Genomic DNA, 25,402 nt, shown 5'->3' on the forward strand with positions numbered 1-25,402 from the left:
ATCTCGAAATATCAAAAGCGCTAATAACAGTACGTTAAACATGCCTAAAGGACATGGAGAATTGTAAGGAAATTTTGGGTAGGGACAATATAGAAAAAATAAATGAACACTTCTTTCTTATTTCCTGCAGAAGAAATGTTTTTAGGGGCAAAAGTCTCCACCGAAAATTTTGAAATTGACGACCGAAAGGCATGAAGAAGTAGACCGGAATGAACGAAATTGTGTGCATATATTGTAGACGTAAAATGACAGAATATTGTGTCGCATTTTTCTGAAAAAGATGGTTGGGTGGGGTACAGACCCCTTCAAACATTTAATCACGATTTATCAAAGTGTTCATTAGTATAGTGAAAAGTACCTAAAAGGACATGGAGAATTGTAACGAAACTGTGTTTAGAGACAATACGCAAAAAAATATACGAATACGTGTTTTTAGTTTCTGTGGAAAAACTGTGGTGTGACTTAAGTCCCTCCGAAAAAAAAGTAATTATTACCGCAGAAGCGCAGGTAGTTTTCACAGGAAAATACGACACGTATTCTCTCATTTTACGTCTACAATATTTGTGGACATTTTCATTTATTACAGTATATTTCTTTCTGGGCTCGTGGAGTTGAATTTCGTATTTTTAGGAGGGGGACCCTCTGTCACACTTTTGCTTTTCTGCACAAAATAAAAAACACGTAATCATTTCTTTTCTTTTCTTTTCTTTTCTTTTCTTTTCTTTATTTATTTATTTATCTATTTTTGCGTACTGTTCCTACACAAACTATTATTGCAATTATGTCCAACCGTTTTTCCCAGGAAAATACGAAACATCTATTCCTTCGTTTACGTTTATAGCATCTGTGCACAATATTATTCACTTCGGTTTACTTCTTGCCTTTCGGGACTCAAATTTCAAAATTTTGGGTGGGGGCTTTTGCCCCTAAAACTGTTTTTCCGCTGAAAAGAAAAAAACATGCATTCGTTTATTTCATGTATAATATCTACCTGCTAAATTTTATCAAAATCGGAGTGTTACACTTGGGAAGTGTTACATGTGAGAACAGCAGAATTGTATGAGAAGAGTCTTTGGGAAATTATACTGTAACTCGTTACAATCCAATAAAACAATTACCTGTGAATAATTAATTTTTAAATTTTGTTACGCAGAAATAAATGTCCTTCTTGCAAATTTTAATATTATATTTCTGAATAGTGTTTTACTTCATAATAAAACGTTCCTTTTGCGAAAAAAGAAAAGGTTTGTATTTAGTTTTACGTTCCATGGTTTTGCCGGGTAGGCTAAGGAAGACTTGAATTTACTGATTATAGTGGAACCCGAACCACTTTGGTCACTCAATGCTCTCCCACCAGGAATCGAACCTTGAATCTCATACGCCAAAGGCTTGCATGTTTGCCACTAGACCAGCGGGGAGGGATAAAACAAACAAATATTGGAATATGTAAATTAAATTCACAACCAGACGTGGCTAGTGAGGGAAGTCGTAAGCCAAAGCGTTCCAGACAAGTCACACGAACACGAAGTATATACTGCAGCAGTTGGGATTGGCGAATTTTTACAGGGAGAATGAGAAAGTCCGATTTCTATGGAATGGTGGACGGATTTGTTTTCCTTCTCTCTGACAAGGGTCAGAAGGGATGGATTACTTACAGCAAATCGTACCAGAAGAAACTGAAGAATTCCTAATTTATTTTGATCAACATTATGTATCAGGTAGTCGCTGGAGTATGCGACTTTCATCTTATGGTGATCTTACGATTCGATTTATTTGCTAACCTCTTTTGTTTCCTCGCAACATACCCGTTCATATAGCAACATTACAGAAAGAGACACGAACGAGTAAATTGACAGAAGCTTCGAATTTGAAATTCCAAAAGGTTGAACCTGTTCATCCTTCCTTGTGGATGGACATTGCAAAAGGATGAGGCCATGGTTTCAACTGCATCGAACAAGAGTAGCGAGATGAATTACCGAAGAAGAGGATAAAATGGAAGACGATTAACCTTCAAAGGCGCTTGTTCATCTTATTGATGGATTATTCTCAAGGAAACACCATACTCGTTCAATATCTGATTGGAATTGATTACTGCATAAGGCTGTAACTTAAGGGTATAATGTGTACAGTCAGCGACAGTAGAAACTGGAGGTTGGATACATAAGAAATGATAGCTTTTTCCAGTAGGAGAATAGTTTCACTCGATGTCTGATAGTTGGACAACCAACATGACAGCAAATACGTGCCCGAAAACATAACATGCCAGGATATTCCTCCATTTGGAGGAAAAGTATTACTATCTGAGAGCATCACTTAGAGAAACAACCACGAGATAAATCTGCAGAAAATCCATTCACTTTAAGATCAAAGAGATAGGAATTAATGCAAAGGAAACGAAAAGAATAATACGCCATCATGCAGAGACCGAAAAAGTAGGGAAAGCTAAACAAAATGAGAAAAGAAGGAAAGAGGGAAAGGAAAGAGCAAAAGACATGGGAATAAATTAAATTTTAACACTTAAGGATAAACAGTGTCCGTCTTTCCCCCTGACCCCATCGTGGGTTTTCTCCCTTCATAGGATAAATCTCTTTCAGTATCAAACGCGAACATCATTTATAGTGTTGAAAAAAAATAACTCAGTCTAGGCAGAGACTCGAACCCCACACCCTTAGAATGACAGTCTCACGCGGTATCCACTTAGCTACACAGGCTCTATCTATAAACCAGCTATTACCCGCGCTCTTATCAAACGTGTTAAATCAGCCATTGTCGGTGAATCACCCCAGTTCCATTTGAAGTTTAAATTTTATTTACCTCACTTAGCCATCTATGGGTAGCAGTCCCCTTGCTTTCATAAAAAACATTTGTTCTGTAGATTAAAATCAAGAATGAATTAATCTGTACTCTTGGGAGCTTACTGGTGCACCAACATATCTATCTATCTATCTATCTATCTATCTATCTATATATATATATATATGTGTGTGTATGTGTGTGTGTGTCGAATTGATTTTGGATTAAAAGAGCGACTTCGTAAATTTACGGAACGCGTGTTAACACGACAGTAAGGACATCTCGTAACATTGTTAGGTAACACACGCAGTGTAAATAAAGTTTCAAAACCAGAATTCGGAAGATATGCCGTGGGTAAGTCGGTAAGACGTCTGCTTGCTGAGTGCAGAAATTCGGGTTCAAATCTTGGCTGTTACGTTTTTTTTTTTTTTTGTTCCGTTGAAAATACATTTCTATATTTTTGCGTTTGAAATTGCTTTCTTTCATTTTTTGTAGATTATCTTAAATTAGTGAAGGCCAAGTAAGGTCAGATTACATATATGTCTGCTTTATCTGTGTGTACAGTCCAGAGATGGAGTGAGTCAATTGGGTCAAGATTTGTGAGTAGGTCAGTGGATCGTGGGTCAACAGGACGTGACTAACTGTGACACACCACCCCCCGTGACCTCTCTGACTCACGCTGACCCTACGTTTTAAATTTTAAGGTCTCCCTCTTTATTCGGCCTCCCTCCTTATTATTAAATTCAATGTATAGATAATTATTAAGTTGAGTTGATTTAGAGTTTAGCGCCCTTTTCAGCAGCGAGGCTATATGAGACGGGACCTACTGATTAAGATGTAATCCGAAACACATGAGCTCCCGTTGGAATCAAACCAGGGTCTCCCACGCCACAGTATATAATTGTGTTTTATAAAGCAGTTAATATTCTTGCTATAAAGTATAAAGTTAAAGAAAACTTGTAGCTTCACGAAAGGCATTTGTTGGTCCTTCAAGGTCAACACAAGAACAAAAATGAAAAACTAATACTAGGTGTGCCTTTACAAGTGACTACTATGATAACAACAGAATGCTGCCTACGTTTAACATATTATGCCTCCGGGGGTTAGTAAAACGCTTAACTGTGTGAAAATCGCTGCACACAACAGGTCTTAGGAACACTCGCAAATACGTAAAATTGAAAGAACAGAAAATAGTGCATTTTTGAAATGAGCATACAATTCACACTTCACGCAAAGTTCCAATATGGGAAATCAGTCAATATCTTCAGTTGGAATTACTGAAAAAGACAGAAACTGGCTATTTAAAATTCCAAGTGTAAACCTGCGCTTGGAGCGATTCTATTAGCTATATCACAACGCATTTTCGTGAGTTGCCTCTGTGGTCAAGCGTGCTTAATAGCGCTGTTAAAGTTCTAGAACCGGAGGGCGGCGGTTCGAGCCTAAGTACAGTATTTTTTTTTTTCAAAATAGGGATGGCTTTTTAAAAGTATATATAAAGTTGTATTTTGAAGTGATTGTAAAACAAATTCAGATGAACTTTCACATTTCCAAGCTCACTCGTATTTATTCGCCATGTCCCAAATTTCACAGAAATAAATCCCTACGTTAAGCGGGTTTACATATCCAGACTCCTAACAAGGAAGGGTCACGCAGTGGCTCCGCTGAGATCCGAACGAGACAAATGTGTTTTCATTTGATATATTATAACTAGATAGATCCCAAAGTTATACGTGCCACCGAGCGGAATATCGTGAGTTACAATATATTTTGTAATGTAAGAACTACAAAGCTGGCAGAATATTTTGACCGAATCATTTGTTCGGAAACGGTTGGGTAAATGGAAAACTCGGATAATATGTATCCCGTCATTTTCAAGAACACACTTTTTCGGATAAAAAATTTTGCCCAGGATCCTCGCAGGGTCCCACATGGGGTCCAACTCAAAATTTTCAAATGACAAGAGGGATTAAGTAGCACATCGTTTGAAAGCTGTTGCAAAATGAAAGAAGATGCAGCAAGTCTCGACTCTCTACGACAACCCTGTGCAAAATGGCGGAGGGTCAAAATGTAAACAGAAACTTAATTGAAAAGTCAATGGTCACCCCTATAAATCGGAAACGGTGAAAAATGTGAAAATAGGAAAAGAAGTGTGGCATTATTTTCAAAGTACAACAATTTAAGGTAAAACGTCTTGTCCCAGGGTCCCCACATGGTCCCAGGTGGGGTCCAACTAAAAAGTTTCAAATGGCAAGAGGGGTTAAGTAGCTCATCGTTTGCAAGATCTTCTTAAATGAAAGTAGATGGAGCAAGTCTCTACTCTCTACGACAACTCTGTCCAAAATTGCGGCGGGTCAAAAAGTAATCAAAAGCTTATTTGATAAACTATGGCCACCTCGAATCCAAGATGGCCGGTTAAAACTTATGTCGTTCATAACAGTACAAATTTAAATCTCTATTTTTCTCTATTATATATTTAGAAACAATAGGAAGATTAAAGAACAATTGAATTTCGATTCACCTCAACTATAATTTCATTCGGTAACAACACATATATGTTTTGTTTGGTTCCCTCGCCATCATTTACTTTAATATAACGAATATGCGATGAACACACAACTCTGACTTCCTCTAATTTTGTCATACGTAGTTCATGCATAAAGGACTTGCTGCACCAGTAGGTGGGTGGCTCTATTGTAATTCGTAACTGCGCATTCGTGGCGGTTACATTTGTATGTCATTCGTTGGTTTGATCACAATACTCCAAGCAATACCAAATATACAAAAAAAAAAAAAAAAAAAAAAAAATCATTTGCAAGATTGGCGAGTAGTATAGTCGAGACGTTCTATTCGTCCCCAACCGGCTTCCTTTGTACTCAAGCAGAAAATTTGCCCTAACCGCCCTCATAAATAACACTCCAAATAAGCCATAAACGGCACGTGTTCGGTGTCGAAGTAATACGTTGTTGCCATCGTTAAACTTTTATTATCGATGGATATATAATAATAATAATAATAATAATAATAATAATAATAATAATAATAATAAAAGGAATTCAGTATAATAGTATGGACAGGGGCGGTCAAGGACGGATTTCTGGGAGCGGCAAAGAAAGATTGTATTTTATTTTCTCATCAGGCTTTTGCGACACTGCCTTGCGGGGGGAGGACAGGGGCGAACTACTTAACATGTTTGGTTCGTACAAGCGTTATCGTTATGGAAGTTACATAATATTAACAATATGCTATATTTAAGAGTAATATAAGCACATATCATGAAACTAATGATTGATTTCTTTTTTCTTTTCATTACAACGAATTCAAATTAAGTTAAATATTTCAGTTTAACGCCCCAGAATTATGCCCTCCAAGCTAAAGGAGACGGAAGGAGGATGCAATGAAAACAAAAGTAACAAAAAAACAACTAGATAAATCTGACTTTCTGCGAAGACTACTGAAGAACAGTAAGCAAGAGGGTGAAAATTGCAACATCGCTTTCTTTTTCAGCAGGTCAACTGGCAGGCCACCCTCAACTGGAAGGACATGTTGAATTATCCCTCCCATGTAACAAAGAAACACGCGGTTTCCTTCAATTGTGTTCCGCTTCCTTTGTAGCCGCGTGGGGATGGTTCGAGCGATACCATGTGTAAGTCATTTCAGTATTTCGAGTTGCGCCAAACTTTGTTGGTTTAATTACGGTATTCCAAGAAATAACATATTTATATACAAACTCATTTTTCACGCTGGCAGCCATATTGGATTACCTCCAACACCAGTGGTTTGAGCTGGACATGCGTTCGATACATACTATGGCATTTTGAACTCAAGACGTTTCGTTTTTTGAACATTTCGCATCTTTTCGTCATCCACTGATCAACATTCATGCCAAATTTGGTTTTCCTAGCTTCAGCAGTTTGGTATGCCTATCCTTTCGATATAGGTTTTAAGCTGTCTCTTGGATTCAAGGTGGCCATAGATTTTCAATTAAGCTTTTGCTTATATTTTTACCCGCCGCTAGGGATGCGCACGAGACGAGTCGAGACAAGATTTTCCTGTCAAAATTCGAGTCGAGACACGGCTCTTCCAATAGAAAAATATACATTTTTCGAGTCGAGACATCACTTTTGCAGCACATTTTCGAGACGAGACAGCCACAAATCTTGTCTCGTGCGCATCCCTACCCGCCGCAATTTTGGACAGGATTGTCGGAGAAAGTCGAGACGTGCTCCATCTTCTTTCACTTAACAAGAGCTTTCAAACGATGTCCTACCTCTCTTGCCATTTGAAACTTTTTAGTTGGACTCCACCTGGGACCATGTGGGGACCCTGGAACAAGACATTTTCACGTTGTGCTTTGAAAATAATGCCACGCTTTCTTTCCTGTTTCCACATTTGTTTTACCGTTTCCGATTTATAGGGGTAGTCATGGACTTTCCAATTAAGATTTTGTTTACACTTTGACCCGTCGCCCTTTTGCACACGGTTGTTGTAGAGAGTCGAGACTTGCTGCATTTTCTTTCATTTTACAACAGATTTCAAATGATATGCCACTTAACCCCCCTTGCCATTTGAAAATTTTGAGTTGGACCCCATCTGGGACCCCGCGGGGGACCCTGGGGCATTTTTTTTTCTTACCACAAAAAGTTTCTCGTTGAAAATGGTGGGATAAGTGTTGGCAGAGTTTTTCACTTACTCAACCATTTCCGAACAAATGACGGTTCAAACTATTCTGCATGGTAATTTTTTGTAGTTCTTACATTACAAAATATGTTGTAACTCACGATATTCCGCCCGGTGGCACGTATAACTTTGGGATCCATCTAGTTATAACATATAAAATGCAAACACAATGGTCTCGTTCCGATCTCAGCGGAGCCACTGCGTGACCCTTCCTTGTAAGTGTGAAAACATTTACGTTCACTCCAACCTCAATCATTTCATGAATTCAACCTGATTTACATATGTTATTAGGACGTAAAATTGAATGTGATTTATTCTACAAACACTTTTATACATTGCAAGAGCTGTGACGTCTAAATATTCACTGAGAACTCATAGTCGTATCGCAATAAACAAAAGCGAGTATGGAACAGTAAACTGCTTTCACAAAGAAAGCCTGCAAAAGCATGCAAAATGGTCGAGTGGTTTAGGTCGATACTCTATCAATCATATGTTTGTGTTTTAAAACCCGATAATAAGTTTCTCTAAGTGTCTTCCTATTTTCATTTGGAGGCGGAAAACATTTCTTTGAATAACTCATTGGAAACTTCTTTTGTTTCAAATTCGGCTAAGACGGAACAATATATCAATTGCAAATCTAAAATCCATAGCTGAAAACAAAATATAAAGTATGTTTTCCCATTATTATCCTCCGATTTGTAACGAGACCCGGGTTCGATTCCCGGAGGGAGTTCATGTGGTTCGGATTCCACCTTAATCAGTAGGTCCACGTCTCATATAGCCTCGCTGCTGAACGGGACGTAAAACTCAAAATCAATCAATCAATCTCCAAGAGAGAGAAATAAAAAAAGTTTTTTTTGGTAAATTCTAGTTCAAAGTTCGAAGCACTTGCTTTTGCACGTGATTTTTTGTTTCTTTTTTCAGGGAACAGAAAAGTTCTGGCGCCTAAGAAATTATACCATATAATATTGCAAATTTGCAAGTGGATGTATTTACATTGCAATTTGTGGTAATAAAGATATTATTATTAGAAAACAATATTGTAATAAGTAAGTTTAATTTCTTCATCCATCGCCAGTCTTAGGGGCCCCTTATACCTCGCCGCCCCCCGAATATCGATATCGAAAATTTCGAATGATATATTCATGTCCATATATTCGCGATATCGAATGTTGATATATGATAATATATATATATATATATATATATATATATATATATATATATATATATATATATATATATATATATATATATATATATATATATATATATATATATCGACGATAGCGATTTATCGACATATCACAGGCCCAGGTCCGAGAAGTGATGCTTGAAATATACTGGAATCAACAATCAAATTCTAAATAAGTTCTCCATTTCCGTATTCAATGTTGAGGGGGAAGAGTGTGAACCCGAATAGAAATTTTAAGAAAAACAAATGTTAAGATAAAAGTAGGTTTTCCGTCTCCCCTTGAATATAAAAATTAACAGAAAACTATTACTGCAATTTACCTTTTACTTCTGTTTCTGATTGTTATCACAAATCAGCGACAGTACACATACTTTACATAGTATACCAATACCAATACACTCTATAACTTTTCACAACCAAGCAAGCCGGAAGATGAATTTCCTGTAATATTAAAGTGGAATATTCTACAAAATAGTCATAATTCATTGGCCATATTTCTATCAGTACTTTGGTACGGACTAAGAGCTACAAGACTAACAGAACTAGAAATTAAAGATTTCATTCCTTTTTTCTCTCAGACTAAAAGACTTCTGCATTTTCCTAAGATTTTCATTTTCTTAATATAAGTCCCCTATCCTGGGCTAATTCTGGCTACCGCGGTTTCGAGGTAATCGGTAAACGAAAGAGCAAAGTTTGTCAACTCTCAACTCTCGACAGTTTGTAAGAAGATATTTCACAGTTCATGTTGTTATTTCTTCGTTACAAAAACACTTCTAGTTGACTCTATTCATGGTGAATTACTGAACTTATAAACATTGACAATTATTGAAAAATGAATAATTATTTTTAAACATAAAAGGCATTACAGTTCACTAGAATGCAGTAGTAGAATGCAGAAGTGAAAGAAAATATTGTTTATTTGTTGAGATGCGCAAACTGAATGTGAATAATAAGTGTTTCCCATTCTCTTGTCCAGAGGTGGATCTACGATGGACTTCTGGGGGCTCGGTGGTTGGTAATACTCCTATTTAGAGCTACTTTTAAGAGCTCCAAACTCTGGAATGGGTTTTATTTCTATATAAAAACACAAATATTCCCTTTCTGGGAGGCTATCGCCATGATCGCCCACTGGATCCGCCCCCGCTCTTGTGTAGCAGACTTTGAAGATATTTAGCTCCTGCGATGGTGATTAAGGATTGTAACATCTGGATAATTTTTATACTGATATCGGATAGAAATTTATCCGGATTTGCAATATCCGGTTGACGGACAACAAAACGGATGACGGATAACGGATATTATCAGTCATCCATTATCCTGATATTATCCGTTATACGGATAATATCAGGATAATGGATGACTGATAATATCCGGATAGCGAATGATGGATAATATAGAGGTAACGGATACTATCCGCATGATGGATAACGGATGACGGATAAGATCCGGATAACGGATGTTATCCAGATGTCGGATAATATCCGGATAATGGATTTATCCGGATAATTTATAAAATTAAGATAACGGATAATATCTGGATAATAGAACATTCGGATAACTGATTACATCCGGATGACGAATAAAGGATAGTATCCGGATAAAGTATGTGGTTTGAAAAAGACAATATAGGAGAGAGACTTATCAATGCTTTCTCCTCATGGAGTTATTAAAAGACGATCATCGGGCAGTGGTCTTTACCATTGAAAGATATTGCTTCTTAAAATGTTTCCTAGTAACTTCCAATTTTCTTGTTCTTGTTGAGCGCGGTGGCTAATGGTAGACCGCTTACTTTGGCGCGTGGGGTCCTTATTGTTTCGATCCCCGGCCAAATAAGTTTGCGGTGGACAAGATCGTATCCGTAGCTTCTCTCAGGGTACTCCCGCTTCTTGCCACTTTTCACTCCATCAATTCTTCTATTATCATTGACTTGCTTTAATCATTCGACACGGCAGCTCAGTGGTAGAGCGCTTCCTCTTTTGCGTGGGGTCCTATTGTTTTGATCACCACCCAAGGAAATTTGTAGTGGACAATATCATATCCGTGGTTTTTCTCAGGGTACTCCTACTTCTTCCCACTTTTCATTCCACAAATTCCTCTATTATTATTGACTGGCTTTAATCATTGCGCGCGGTGGCTCAGTGGTATAGCGCTTCCTCTGGTGGACCAATTAACATTGAGGTGGATGAGATCGTATCCGTGGGTTTTCTCAGGGTACTCCCGATTCTTCCTACTCTTCATTCCACCAATTCCTGTATTATCATTAACTTGTTTTAATCATTGGAAGCGGTGGCTCAGTGGTAGAGCGCTTCCTCTGGTGCGTGGGGTCCTTATTGTTTCGATCTCCAGTCAAGTAAGTTTGTTGTTGACAAGATCGTCTTCGTGGTTTTTCTCAGGGTACTCCCGCTTCTTCACACTTTCCATTCCACCAACTTCTCTATTAGCATTGACACTTTAATCGTTGGGCGCGATAGCGCAGTGGTAGAGCTCTATCTCTGGTGCATGGGGTCCTTATTGTTTCGATTCCCGGCCTAGTAAGTTTGTGGTGGACAAGGTCGTATTCGTGGGTCTTCCCAGGTACTCTCGCTTCCTCCCACTTTTCATTCAACCAATTCTTCTATCATCATTGACTTGCTTTAATCATTGGAGATGCCTTGGTCCCTTGAGCATTGCGGTGATGTAAGAAATCAGATTCGATCCGAAGCATTTGGGTTGTGATGTAAACCTTTGCTGTGGTTCAGTCTCAGTATTTTATTACGCGAGATAAAGCCATCCATACAGCTATAAATGTTGTTCTATCTTGTGCAAGCAGGTATTGATTTTGAGCCAATTCGGAACCACATTTTTGGCGCTTTGAGGCCAGAAACCGATTTCGGACATTACGCTGTCCTCAAACTACTAGGATCTTTTCAATGTTACCATCCGCGTACAACAACCCCATGTTTAAAAGGGAAATAGAAAGGACTCGTGTCTAAAACTTCCGGACCCAGTTTCTTGAGGTTCAAGAGTAGGGATCGATTTCTGATATCACCATTGTGCTCAACGGATCAAAACCTTTGAAATGTCGCCAACGCCGTCCAATAACTTCATCTTTAACAGGTGAATAGAAGGGACCTGAGCCCATAACGTCAGGACCCCATTCCTTGAGCTTCGTGGTCTGAGCCTGATTTCTGACATTACTACTGCACTCAGGGGCAGTGGTTAGGGATGGGCACGAGCGAGTTCGAGTGTTTTTTTTTAAAACTTGATTCGACTCGAAACAGACATCTTTTAGCTCGACTCGGGAACTCGACTCGAAAAATTTCTTCTGACTCCACTCGAAACTGGACTCGAATTTGGATCGAGTTTCGAGTCGAGTCGAGCCAAATCGAGCCAAATCTTGTGTGTAGTTTCAAGTTCCTTTTTCACTTATTCTGCATAAACAATATAATTATTATCAATGTTGCTACTTCCACTACAGCTTATTATTATTATTATTATTATTATTATTATTATTATTATTATTATTATTATTATTATTATTAAATTCTGTAATTAAGCTTGAAAGATAGGCGGTTTCCATCTGAATACTAAAAACTAGTTAACTGCCGATTTCGGTAGTCGTGAAATCTAGGACACAAGGACATCGTTCACGAGGTTCTGGGTTTGAGTTCCGGAGGATCAAGTATTCGTGCTTGGGCCAAAATTTGTTAAAAGTTATAGCGTGCCAGGAAAACATGTTTAAAACTGTTCTGCCTGGGTCTACGGTTGTCAACGACTTGTGCGGCTTGGCTCACAGCTTATTCAATATCGAACCGAACCGAGAACCGAACCGGATGTGCACGAGTCGAGACACAATTTGTAAAATTCGAGTCGAATCGAGACTGCTCGTAAAAATCTTGATTCGACTCGAATGTCTCAAAACTCTTCACATATTTTTAACAATAGTTTTGAAGAAACTAATCACTCAGAAACAGTTATATATATATATATATATATATATATATATATATATATATATATATATATATATATATATATATATATATATATATATATATATATATTATACAGGTGCGGATCCAAGGGGAGCTACAGCCCTCTTGACACTCAGGTATACACTGGATAAAATAGGCTTCAATCCTGCTTTACACTGGATAAAGCGGCAAACAGTGATTTAGTCGCTCCCTTGATCATATCCTGGATCCGGGGCTTTAAGGGTTCATAGCTGTAAAACTATGGGACCTATCGTTAGGGATGCGCACGAGACGAGTCGAGACAGAATTTTCCTGACAAATTTCGAGTCGAGACACAGCTCTTGCAATAAAAAAGAATACATTTTTCGAGTCGAGACATCACTTATACAGCACATTTTCGAGACGAGAAAGCCTCAAATCTTGTCTCGTGCGCATCCCTACCTATCGTAGTCGGGTTAAGACTTCACTTAGAAACTAATATGTGCGCTATCCAAAAATACAATGTTTCAGAATCTAGAGTACACATGCGACAATTTTTAGAGAGGAACTTTGGCTATATGCATATAATTTGAAGTACTCACCAAATACCTGTATAAAAATTGTTGCAGAAGTATGTTAGAATTCTAAAATATGGATATTTGGACAGCGCACGTATTAGTTCCTAAATAAGGTCTTGACCGTACTACGGTAGGTCGCCTAGTTTTGGAGCTATGGACCTTTAAAGTTCATTTCTTCATGTTTTTGGCAGCCTATAACTCCGAAATTAAGCATTTATGCGCCCAGGTTTGTTATTACCTTTTGTCCTATCTTGGTGTCAGGAACAGTATTTCTTCCAGATATGTTTTTGGGGCACTGCCCCCCTCCCGGAGCTCTGAGAGTGCCCCCCGGAGGAGACCAAAATATTACGTCTATAATACAATAATAAATAGAATAGTACCAGCAGTGCTCCCCTCACCCTGAACATTTTTTCTGAAAGAACAACTGGTCAGGAATCTCCTTGCATTTTTTAAATGGAGTATCGCATCGCAGTTTGCAGTGCAAATGGGAATGCAATGCAGCGCAAACATGGAAATGCAACATTGCATTTACATGTTTGCACTGCAAATTGAAAAATGTATTGCAAATTGCGATACATCTTTGTGTCTTAAATTACTACATAAGCTAAAATAAGGAGCAAGTTAAAAATATATTACTATTATTTCAAGAAACTTCCCCCGACTTGAAGGGTCGGTTATTGCAAGAAAAAATGCCTCGACTTTGAATTACAATAGTTTTCCACTTTTGCATTTCCTTCCCTTTGTCAGTTTATTGTTACTGGGTCATTCTCCAGATCTTCTCAGGTTTCGGGTGATTATCCTTGTTTCTGAGCGTTAATAATAATAAAAAAAAATGTTCCTTGAAGAAAAGGCGCATTGGCAGCAGATTGGACCTAGCCGATATATGGTATATATAGCATGATTGTGGGTTGGTTAGTAAAACGCAGAAGTGCGTACAGTAGATCAATAAAACAGTAACGGTATTCTTCAATGCCAAAAATACAGTATAGGAAATTACTCATCTTTATCTCTCTTTTCTTTTTGCTTTCCATTTGAAGTACTGATATACCTGATACCCATTTACGTTCCTTGTTAAAAACAACATATGTTTTAGCAAGATTTCTTCTTGGGAGACGCCGCGAACCTCAAAAAACATCCCGAACAAATGGACTCTCTCTTTCTGTGTGTGTTTGAACCAATGAGTTGTTTTTCCTAAACCTAATTGTTGAATTTGCCGCTGTGGTAAAACTATTTCGCTCAATTTGACAAATAATATAATAAAATATAATACTTATCCAGCAATGAGCGTGGATTGCAAGGAAAAGCAGTGAACTCTAAAGTACCCCTGTAGCAGGGGCGGATCCAGAACGGACTTCTGGGGGGGGGGCGTGGATTGTAATACTGCTACTTAGCTAGTTTTAAGAGCTCCAAATTTTGGGATGGGTTTTATTTATATATAAAATAAGAAAGCTTCCTCTTCCGTGGGAGGGGGCGATTGCCCCGATCGCTCCCTGGATCCGTGTCTGCCCTATAGCCTCTCCTCGAAATTAAATGCATTGATCTATTATTTCCAATTCGAAGTCATTTTCGCTTCCATGTTAATGGTGACGGAGTTCTTGTTCTTTGTATCTCTGTACTCAAGAAAATAATAATAATAATAATAATAATAATAATAATAATAATAATAATAATAATAATAATAATAATAATAATAATAATAATAAAGCATCTGAATAATAACGATATTTTTAACCCCCCTTCTTTAAACTTTCTGTGTATTTCTCTGAATCTGGATATGTTGTTTTATAGTGTATAATACAAAAAGGCTTCAAACAGCAATCAGGCAAAAATTATTTGTGTAAAAGACACAAACGCCTTATCAGTGGCTCTGCAAAGAAGTACTAAACAACTGACGTTGTTTCTGCTTGCCTTTAAACATAATGTTACGGTTTACAAGGCACAGACAAAAGTAGAGAGCAACGTGAAATTTCGCCTAAGGGCACCTTCATTGCTAAACTGAAGACTAGCACTCTGTCAACATATTGCATAGCTATCAATAAGACACACTCAAAGGTTCTTTCCAAACGTTTTGGTATAACAGGTTAATCAAACTACGCTGTTGTAGGTAAGGGATGAGACTCTGAATGACCGATAAGTGTTGGAGTTCAGAGCCGTAGCTAGAAATTTCGTTGCCCAGGGCGAAGTAGAATTCGGCGTCCCCCGACACTCACCTTACCAAACTTTGACTTTTTCTTTCTGTGCTTTTATTTTTAACATATAAGAGAAACACCTTTTTGTTGTTATGCTAAGCTGTTTCTTCTTTTTTTATCAAGCCGCTTAGACAGACCATTGCAACAGCCAAAAGCGATCGTTATGTATTCTTTAACAAATAAGAGCCACTCTCAAGAGGCTTATTTTAGACCTGCTGCTAAACTTGCCAAACTACCTTGTATACAAATCCATTTGGAGAATAATTATGAAAAAAGCATGGAGTCGATTCTCCTACGTCAGGACGACCATGTTAGACATGGAGTTGCTGGACGCGAGTGGTAGCGTTGGAAAGGCCCGGGTCCCATGAGTGCAGTAGTAATGTCAGAAGTCTGGCCCAGGCCACGCAACTCAAGGAATGGGGTCCTGACGTTATGGATTCGGGTCCCTTCTATTCACCTATTAAAGATGAAGTTGTTGGACGGCGTTGGCGGCATTTAAAAGGTTTTGATCCGTTGAGCACAATTGTGATGTCAGAAGTCGATCCCTAAACTTGAACGTCAAGAAACTGGGTCCGGAAGTTTTAGACACGGGCTCTTTCTATTCCCCTTTTAAACATGGGGTTGTTGGACGCGGATGGTAACATTGGAAAGATCCTAGTCGTTTGAAAACAGCGTAATGTCCGAAGTCAGTTCCTGGCCTCAAAGCGCCAAAAATGAGGTTCCGCATTGGCTCAATATCAATACCTGGTTGCGTAAGATAAAACAACATTTATAGCTGTATGGATGGTTTTACCTCGCGTAATAAAATAATGAGACTGAACCACAGCAAAGGTTTACATCACAACCCAAATGCTTGGGACCGAATCTGATTTCTTACATCACCGCAATGCTCAAGGGACCAAGACCTCTCCAATGTTTAAAGCAAGTCAATGATGATAGAAGAATTGGTTGAATGAAAAGTGGCAAAAAGCGGGAGTACCCTGAGAAAACCTACGGATACGATCTTGTCCAACGCAAACTTACTTGCCCGGGGATCGAAACAATAAAGACCACACGCACCAGCGTAAGCGGTTTACCATTGAGCCCCACAACAAGAACAAGAAAATTGGAAGTTACTTGGAAATATTTTAGAAGCAATATCTTTCAATGGTAAAGACCACTGCCCGATGATCCTGTTTTAATAACTCCATGAGCAGAAAGGACTGATATGTCCCTCTCCTATATGGTATTTTTCAAACCATATACTTTATCGGGAATATTATCCTTTATTCTTCAATTCATGAATTGTTTGAGGTTGCAGTGAGCGTAAATGTTTTCATACTTAGGAGTCTGGATATGCAAACCTGCTTACCGTGGGGATTTACTTCTGTGAAATTTGGTCCATGAAGTTATACAAAAGCCGGTAAAATAAGGAACGTTAACATTCTTACAATGAGAACAGATTTCAATTCCCGGTGGGAGTTAGCGTAAGCACGACTTTATCGTGGGAGACCCGGGTTCGATTCCCGGTGGGAGCTCATGTGTTTCGTATTCCATGTTAATCAGTAGGTCCACGTCTCCTATAGCCACGCTGCTGACCGGGCAGTTAAACTCAAAATCACAATCACCACCACACGGCGGGAGTTTACATGGTTCGGGTTTTACGTTAATCAATATGTCCACGTCATATATGGTCTTGCTGTTGAAAGAGACGTTAAACTCCAAATCAACTCAACTCATTAAGATCAGAGTTCTGAGTTTAATACCAACTTGAAACCATACGTTCAAAGCAAAAATTGAAATAAAATGAAATCTTTATGTTTAACGTCCCATGGTTATCCCGGTTAGGCTAAAGGAGACGGTGATAATGAGAAAGGAGTGAAATGGTGGAATGAAGAAAGTAGGAGGAAACGGGAGAACCCCGAGAAAACCCACCAGCACGGCGTTTGTCCACCACAAAGTCCAAACGGCGCGAGCTGGGATCAAATTAGGGACCCGAAGCACCGGAGGTGAACGCTCTACCACTAAGCCACCGCACCCCCCAAAATGAAAATTATTCATGCTTCTGATAACTATATAAAAATGGAGAGAGAGAGAGAGAGAGAATAAATATGGTTGTATTTTTCATAGGGCCAAAGTGGCTTAGTGGTAGAACGTTCACCTCTGGTGCATGGGGTCCTTGGTTCGATCCCAGCTTGCGCAAAGTCAGATTTGTGGTGAAGAAACACCGTGTGCGTTCGTTTCTTCAGGATTCTCCTGTTTCCTCCTACCTACATCGTTGCACAATTTTCGTTCACTTCTCATCATCACCGTCTTCTTTACCTAGCCGACATAAGCATGGGACGTCAAACTTAATTTAATTTCATTTCATTGAAAAAATTACTATAATTCATAATCTGCATCTTTATAAAGCAACTTTAACAATCATATGGATGTATAATGCTTAAATTGAATTAAATCGCAATTGCAGTAATCTGCAATATTTTAGGTTTCTCATTTATTTACATCAAATGTTTAGTTATTTGATACTTTATAGCAAGAATATTAACTGCTATATAAGACACTATTATATACCTGTGGCGTGGAAGACCCTGGTTTGATTCCCAACGGGAGCTCACGTTTTTCGGTTTCTATGTTAATCAGTAGGTCCCGTCTCATATAGCCTCGCTGCTGAAAAGGGCGCTAAACTCAAAATCAACTCAACTCAATAATTATCTATACATTGAATTTAATAATAAGGAGGGAGGCCGAATAAAGAGGGAGACCTTAAAATTTAAAACGTAGGGTCAGTGTGAGTCAGGGAGGTCACGGGGGGTGGTGAGTCACAGTTAGTCACGTCCTGTTGACCCACGATCCACTGACCTACTCACAAATCTTGACCCAATTGACTCACTCCATCTCTGGACTGTATACACAGATAAAGCAGACATATATGTAATCTGACCTTACTTGGCCTTCACTAATTTAAGATAATCTACAAAAAATGAAAGAAAGCAATTTCAAACGCAAAAATATAGAAATGTATTTTCAACGGAACAAAAAAAAAAAAAAGTAACATCCAAGATTTGAACCCGAATTTCTGCACTCAGCAAGCAGACGTCTTACCGACTTACCCACGGCATATCTTCCGATTTCTGGTTTTGAAACTTTATTTACACTGCGTGTGTTACCTAACAATGTTACGAGATGTCCTTACTGTCGTGTTAACACGCGTTCCGTAAATTTACGAAGTCGCTCTTTTAATCCAAAATCAATTGGACACACACACACACACACACATATATATATATATATATATATATATATATATATATATATATAGAGAGAGAGAGAGAGAGAGAGAGAGAGAGATAGATAGATAGATAGACATATAGATATAGATAGATAGATATGTTGGTGCACCAGTAAGCTCCGAAGAGTAAAGATTAATTCATTCTTGATTTTAATCTACAGAACAAATGTTTTTTATGAAAGCAAGGGGACTGCTACCCATAGATGGCTAAGTGAGGTAAATAAAATTTAAACTTCAAATGGAACTAGGGTGGCTCACCGACAATGGCTGATTTAACACGTTTGATAAGAGCGCGGGTAATAGCTGGTTTATAGATAGAGCCTGTGTAGGTAAGTGGATACCGCGTGAGACCGTCATCCTAAAGGTGTGGGGTTCGAGTCTCGGCCTAGGCTGAGTTAATTTTTTTTCAACACTATAAATGATGTTCGCGTTTGATACTGAAAGAGATTTATCCTTTAAGATTTTTCCACGATGGGGTCAGGGGAAAGACGGACACTGTTTATCCTTAAGTGTTAAAATTTAATTTATTCCCATGTCTTTTGCTCTTTCCTTTCCCTCTTTCCTTCTTTTCTCATTTTGTTTAGCTTTCCATACTTTTTCGGTCTCTGCATGATGCGTATTATTGTTTTCGTTTCCTTTGCATTAATTCCTATCTCTTTGATCTTAAAGTAAATGGAATTTCTGTAGATTTATCTCGTGGTTGTTTCTCTAAGTGATGCTCTCAGATAGTAATACTTTTTCCTCCAAATGGAGGAATATCCTGGCATGTTATGTTTTCGGGCATGTATTTGCTGTCATGTTGGTTGTCCAACTATCAGACATCGAGTGAAACTATTCTCCTACTGGAAAAAGCTATCATTTCTTATGTATCCAACCTCCATTTTCTAAAGTCGCTGACTGTACAATAAGGTTCGTAGAGCGATTAACTTATTGGTTCGTAAAGTAACGTTCTTTTTATTATAGAACGTTACGTTGTTTTTCAGTGCTTGTAGTGTATGATATCAATTGCTTAACTATATACATTTATATTATGTATAAAGGTGAGAAATATGTATCAGACTTAATGCGGCTAGCTTGTTAGATTTTTTTTCTTCTGAAACTATGATAATTTGACTCTTTCTTTTTTGGTATCGAAACCGATGTTGTTATATAGTCAGAGTTACCATAGGTCAGGTTTTTACCGGGACAGTCCCGATTTGAAAGCTCTTGAAATGAAATGAAACCTTGAGTAGGATAGAGAAGACGGTGATTGTGAGAATGAATGAAATGGTGGAATGAAGAAAGTGAGAGAAAACGAGAGAACTCCGAGTTTATCCATACACGCAGCGTCTGACTACCACAAAGCCCATTTGACGCAAGATGGGATAAAACCAGGGATCCTATGAACCAAATGTGAGTGTTTCTACCACTGAACCACCGTGACCTCCATGAAGACTCTTATCCCGGTGTTTCGCCAGTTTACATTTTGTCCCGGTTCTCAGTCGTGAGAATATGTTCACCGTTTTTTGTATGCCTTATCCTCATTGCGGTATTCTAGATTACGTCTGTTTTACATAGTTTTCACATTAAAAGCTAAATATGTAACCTTAGTTTATAGTACATTTAAATATTGTAGAGCATTGCATACCACGGAGTACAGTTACATACATGCATATATATATATATATATATATATATATATATATATATATATATATATATATATATATATATATATATATTTGCGTTTCACCCTTTCCCCCGGAGGTTATGATTCATTGAAGCGCCATAATCAGTGTTATTGGCTGGTCTCTCTTGTCTCTCTCTCGCTCTCTCTCTCTCTCTCTCTCTCTCTCTCTCTCCCTCTTCATAACAGTTTTACTTAGTGGACGCTAAGTACACGGAACATGGATGTAAGAAAATAACAGGAATTAACGACCTGTGGAAAAAGTGGTAAAATGAACTGGACATCCCTGATTGTGAGATAAAATCAATATAAAATTCCTTCTGTGAGCCAGAAACACTGGGCGCTAAGTCTACGGGCGCTACATGCACGGAACCACCTGACTAAATTCTACATTGGTCTGAAATTAAGAAAATTTATATCCAATGACGGAACTATGTTTCGGTATGACGTCAGAATGGTAAACCTTGTAACTATTCAACTTATATATCCGAAAATGGGATTTACACTTAATCAAAATATAAATAAAATATATTATTCAGTGGGAATATGGTTACTAATGAAACCTTTCGATTCATTATATTTAATTCGAAGTAAAGAGAGTAAATAAATTGTGTAACTAAACCGAAATTGAATGAAAAAAAATTACTAGGTACAGGGTGCGTAAAAAAAAATTGCCATTACTTTCAACTGTAATGGTACATTACAAAATATTGTTGGCACTTTGAATTGAATGTCAAAAAGACGAATCTCTGTATCTCTTACTGTTTTCTTCTCTATGAAAATTAGTATTGAAACCGGAAATAATAGTAAATTTAAACAACTTCCAGCTTCGGTAGTGTAGCGAATAGTCATCAATTCAATTTGAGGCGTTGAATAGTTAAAAAAATCTCTCTACCTTTTAAGGTTTTCATTCTATAGCGACAAACGTTGAAACCGGAATGGTTAATTTGAAAAATTTTTGTTTGAATATAGAGTTAACGAAGGAGATAGAACCCATTCTTGGCACGTTAAATCGATCGTAAAATACCGCATCTCGATACACTTACCGGATCTTTCTAACAAATTTGGTGATATATTTTTTCTTGGAAATTTCATTTTACCTCATTCCCTTTTTCAGTAACGAAGTGTCTAAAGGAAGTAAGGTAACCGTTGTTAATCACAGCTTCAATTCCTTTCTATTGCTGCTAATTGTTAGCACATGCTTACATGAAAGTTTTCCTAAGTGTAAGTTAAACTTTCACGTTACAGTAATATGTAGTAAAATATTAAGAGTTGTCAATATATGCGTATATAACTTATTACGTAAAACCTGACGTTCTCGATAACTCGTCACCCTCTCAGTTCATATTAAGTCAAACTTGCGGGAATTTACTGCACTATTGATTTTTCCATAAAATTTCAAAGACAATATTCCGTACGAATTCACCATTTGGATCCAATTTGGTATAGTGCTAGACGTTGATCTGCTATACACGTATGTGAAATATAGTGTGAAAGCTTTTGGGCCCGACTAACGAGCCATTAAATTTAGGGTTTGGAGTTAATGAATTTTTTCATAAAACTAATGCTCTGAGCGATTGATGAAACTCATCTGGTCTTGTTAAAACGTGATATTGTGGTAGATGTCTACAAGCTTATTATGCATATGAAATACTATGGTGTATGAGCATTCAGTTTTCGATTTATAAATCATTGAATTTTTGTTTCAACAGTACGAGATCAACCGAACTTCATTCGATCTGGAACAAACTTAGCCTGGTGAAGGCATTGATCTACTATACAAGCGTACGAAATAGGATGATATGCAGGCCTTTGTTTTTCAAGTTATGGGCCATCAAATTTGAAGTTTGTACGTCATGAAATTTTCGCAAGACAATTTTAACAAATATTGGAAGGATCCATACACTCATACGTACTGCTAACATGTTTTCACTACAAGCACGCGTTTTTACACACACACACACACACACATATATATATATATATATTTATATATATATATATATATATATATATATATATATATATATATATATATATATATATATATATATATATATATAGGAGCAATCAACTGAAACTCGTTCAGTGGTCATAATTCATAAAATAAATTTTATTTCGAGCGGAAACTTGTACACTATCTACAGGCGTCTATGGTCAGCGTGCAGTAAAAATATTTTTCAGAATAAGTCACCATGAGCGTTGAGTCACTTGTCCCACTGTGTCACTAACTTACAAATGCCGTCCATGTAAAATTTGGAACGCTGACTACCAAACCAATTATGCACAGCGTCCTGTACCTCAGCATCAGACTGAAATCTCTGATCTTTCAATGCCTTCTTTAGAGGCCCAAAGATGTGAAAGTCACAAGGTGAAAGGTCAGGGCTGTAGGGCGGGTGTCGCAACATTTCCCACTTGAATCGGTGAAATAAATCCTCCACTTGGTTTGCAACGTGTGGACGCGCGTTGTCATGCAACACAATGACTCCAGCGGTCAATAAAGCAGGTCTTTTTTATGGCTCTCCGTAACTGTGTCAAGGTCTGAGAGTAGCGTGCAGCGTTGATGGACTGTCCTGGTTCCTTGAAGTCAAGCAATAATGATCCATGGCAATCAAAGAACACAGACACCATAACTTTCCCCGCAAACGGTTGCGTCTGAACTTTTCGGAACGTAGAGATGAGGGGTGTTAACACTGCATAGTGGAAGAGTTGGTTCAAAATGATGGCACCAAGTTTTATCTTCAGCAAGAATGCGCAGCAAGAAGTCGTTACCTTCCGAATGGTAACGTGACAAATGTTCAATTGTGCAACCAGTACGCTCCAACCCAACTTTTGGTCTTCCGTCAACACCCTGGGATCCACTGGGCGCACACTTTATGATACCCCCGGTCTTTTACAATTTTCTGAGCAATACCTAATTCATGTTTAACCCGTTCGCTATGGATTGAATACCAATGCGTCTATCCTCAGCTATAGCCGCATTCACCTTTTCATACGTGTCTTCTATGGCAACAACATGGGCTTGACCAGGACGGGGATAATCAGTGGTTTGTTCACGCCCCTTCGGAAACACTCTGGCCCAGTGCACCACTGTTGTTTTGGAGACACACGCATAACCATACACGTCTTTCATACACCGGAACACTTCAGCTGGTTGACATCCTTCGGCACTCAGAAACTGGATGACGGCACGCTGGTCCTGTTTGGACGGATTGGGGATCTTGAACTTCATCTTTCTCTCGTTATACCTGCAAAACGGAAACACGTATGAACAACATTATTACACCCAACACACAGGGACATTAGCCATTACACACTATTAAACAAATAATATCCTCCTACACATTATACCAATAATACATGAAACGAACGGGTTTCAGTTGATGGGCCATTGTATATATAAACATGCCACATGACAGAAGAAGACTACACCTCCAGGAAGTAACGAAGAGGATTCAAAGAATTACGAAGAAAGCCGACAACCCCTCTACAGGCCCTCCCTTTAAGGATGGCTATAAAAGAGTACGACGGGGCCAAGAAGGTATCAGTACCAGTATCAGGCTGATCGCTCACCTACCAAAACCTTCTCCCGAGGGCGCCCTGGGTTACGGAGAATTCCTTTAATACCTACTCCTGGGGCTGCTATGAGCTACGGAGTGTAATACTCTAATTCCATCTCCCGAAGCTGGTATAAGCAATAAACATTTCCTTTAATACCTACTCCTGGGGCTGCTATGAGCAACGGAGTGTAATACTCTAATTCCATCTCCCGATGCTGGTATAAGCAATGAATATTTCCTTTAATACCTACTCCTGGGGCTGCTATGAGCTACGAAGTGTAATACTCTAATTCCATCTCCCGAAGCTGGTATAAGCAATGAAGATTTCCTTTAATACCTACTCCTGGGGTTGCTATGAGCTACGAAGTGTAATCCTCTAATTCCATCTCCCGAGGTTGGTATAAACAATGGAGATATCCTTTAATACCTACCCCCGGGGCTGCTATAAGCTACGTAGTATACCAGATCCCGTCTGAGGTCTCTGTGGACTAAGACAAATATCCTTTATGCCGAGGCACATCGTGAGCCGAGGAACTTCACACTTACTTTACAAGGGAAACATTGAGAAGACTTAGAGAAAAGAGTTGCAAGAATTTTGTAAAAAAAATTATAAGACATTCTGTTTTATATTAAAGTGAAGAGTTAAAACTCCATGTACATTATTTAGACTCTACCTACATAACATTGCAATATTTGCGTGAATGAAGGACGATTTGTTTTCTCAAGAGGAAAACTTACATTTGTCAACATATGTATTTGTATAAGTAAACACATTTCTTCTTCTCATGATATAATATTCTTTACCCAATACTTTCTAATCTTGGCTCGTGTGTTATTATTAAGTACCAATCTTCTTTCAGATGAATAACTTATCTAGTATTGCTGATCTTGTTTTCGTTTCCTTGCTAAATTATTTGCTTTGATAAAAGTTTTAGTTGGTAGGAAGATTAATCTAAACAAGCTAAAAGACTGATATTAGTTTACCAAGTTCTTTTTCTAAGAAGGAGCTAGATATATATTTGCCGAAACGAGGAAAGTCGTCTTTAGACACAAAGAACTGTTATGAAAGGAAAAGTAGGATTACAGCAACCTCAAAACAAATTCAAACTACAACTTCGAAATAAATTTGTAACATTTATTTGATAGACAAACCCACATTTGAAAAGCTTGCCGCCGTGATTGAAGAATAAAATGAATGTAAAAGAGAGAGAGAGAGAGAGAGAGAGAGAGAGAGAGAGAGAGAGAAAGAGAGAGGATAAGGACTGAAAGAGAAAAGTGTGAGAGAAGCAGAAAGAAAATTGTTAATGTTACAGCAAAACCTTTCCTCTTTCTAACAACTCTCTCTCTACCACAAATTCATTTCAAGATGTGGAAAGAAAATTCACGGATTGAAGGAAGTTTCTGCATGTCTTTCGATGTCTTAGGTAAAAGGACGAAAGGATTGAACAAACTCTGGTGGATCTTAGAAATTTAAAGAACACGACCAGAAAAGAAGCTGCTGTAGCAGAACTGGAAGGAAAATCTGAAGGAAGAACTTGACT

The sequence above is a fragment of the Thermobia domestica genome, chromosome 1 (genome assembly GCF_964235325.1).
Source record: "Thermobia domestica chromosome 1, izTheDome1.hap1.1, whole genome shotgun sequence".
Taxonomy (NCBI): domain Eukaryota; kingdom Metazoa; phylum Arthropoda; class Insecta; order Zygentoma; family Lepismatidae; genus Thermobia; species Thermobia domestica.